At 35.4% G+C, this 1,713-nt stretch overlaps 1 long non-coding RNA gene across 2 annotated transcripts; it reads right to left on the bottom strand.

Annotated features, from left to right (window-relative positions):
- Window positions 1-343: 343 nt before the first annotated feature.
- Window positions 344-1,492, bottom strand: LOC131689814 (uncharacterized). 2 transcript variants are annotated; one of them, XR_009305478.1, is made up of 4 exons: window positions 1,478-1,492; window positions 1,075-1,358; window positions 705-1,008; window positions 344-643 (listed from the first exon to the last, which is right to left on the bottom strand). It is a non-coding gene; the product is annotated as an uncharacterized LOC131689814 (long non-coding RNA). The 2 variants fall into 2 exon arrangements; XR_009305477.1 differs by lacking the exon at window positions 1,478-1,492 and having other exon boundaries at window positions 710-1,008; window positions 1,075-1,321.
- Between the last annotated feature and the right edge of the window lie 221 nt (window positions 1,493-1,713).

Consider the following 1,713-nt stretch of genomic DNA (forward strand, 5'->3'; position numbering starts at 1 on the left):
AACATGACAATCATTTGTAGCCAACCGTGACAATTACATAAATCTTGAGCGTTTTTTCAAAACGTCATATCTGCAATGAGTTACTCTCTTTGTTTACTTTCTCTTTCGATTTTTACGGCGTCACTAGAACACTTCACTTATTTTACAGTACAGATCGAAAGACGGTGGTTTTAACTAGCATATTATGCAAAGAGTTGAGGGGTAAATGTTAAAGTGACCGAATTATTAACAGAAGAGAAAGTAAACAAAGAGAGTAACTCATTGTAGATATGACGTTTTGAAAGAAAGTTCAAGAAATATATTGTTTGTAGGCATTCTCAATTATTTTGAATTGCGAAAGCAGTTTATTTCAATTTATTGCGATTTATTTAAATCTTTAAATTTACTCTTGATTGGAGTCATATATAAATAGTAAACTGTGGAATTATAACAATGTTAATGCTTATAAATAAAATATATAATTTCCTTTTAATTTTTTCATTATACATTTTTGACATTAATCTTTCCGAGTGTAATAATATTCTCCACAGTATCTACGAATAAATTGAATGATTTTTGCCGCGGTAGAAATATGACAATGTTCTCATCACAAACATCACCGTCAAGCAGATTATTGTTGCGGATACAATGCATTCCAAGCCAGCTGCAATTTTATTTAAATTAATTTGTGTGCAAAAATTACTCACAGAAACATATACACTTACTTTACCTTTCTGTGCAATGAATCATGGATCTTCAATGTCAAAACGTTGTATTGTGGTGCTCGCCAGTTGCGGGTCGTCGAAGTGCCAGACAACTGGACGCAACGTTCCACCCGAAATCGCCGGACTGACTTCGACACCGTGCCAGGAAGCCTTAGTAGGTTAGATCCACTTGCGTGTGCTAGATCGAATAGGCACACTTCTCCATGCAAAAGATAATAGGAACAAAAACTTCAATGACGTGTGAACCATATCATACTTTAGCTATTCCTCTTCCCCGGAGAATAAGGTGAACCAGGGAAATTTCCTATTTATAAAATTGTGGAAAAGTATGTAGTTTTAAAAAATGCAGTAATGATAGTAAAAATCTCACCTTGTATGATGGACCTTCGTACGGCATGGTTGGACGATCACCCGAATCATATTCCTGCTTCGTTCTGTGTAATCCGGATACCATGATACAAATCTAGCTGTTGACGTCTGTTGACCGAGGTTTATATAACCATCCATCTATTCTTGTATTAGAGTGGTCTCTGTCTTGGTTTCCTTTTTACACTCGGATGATCCTAAACTCCAACGTTGCGTCCCACACATTAGCGGTTCGAAAGCTAGTGCTCATTTTTGAAAAGGACTAAAATTGATTCAAAAACAATGACACTGAGGGAACAAATAACAGAGCAAAGAATTTTATAAGTTGCGCATTTGTCCGATTTGTTATGCGAAATTTATTGTATTTGGTACGTATTCCTCGGATAAAAATGACGAGTTTGGTTTACCATATGTCGTCGTGCTTATTTCGGCTAGGGATTTTTTTTTGAAATTAAAGAAATCAACATGCACTTCGCCAGTCATACAATGCTTAAGCAATACTTATAACAAAAACTTCACAGATTCGCGATACTTTATTTAATGAAATTTCCGCCATCGTCTTTTTTCACACAGGAAATTCACGTGAACTGCGTTTCAACGACCAATGTCGTATCACTTAAAGATTATGTGTGAATCAAATAGA

The sequence above is a fragment of the Topomyia yanbarensis genome, chromosome 3 (assembly GCF_030247195.1).
Source record: "Topomyia yanbarensis strain Yona2022 chromosome 3, ASM3024719v1, whole genome shotgun sequence".
Lineage (NCBI taxonomy): Eukaryota > Metazoa > Arthropoda > Insecta > Diptera > Culicidae > Topomyia > Topomyia yanbarensis.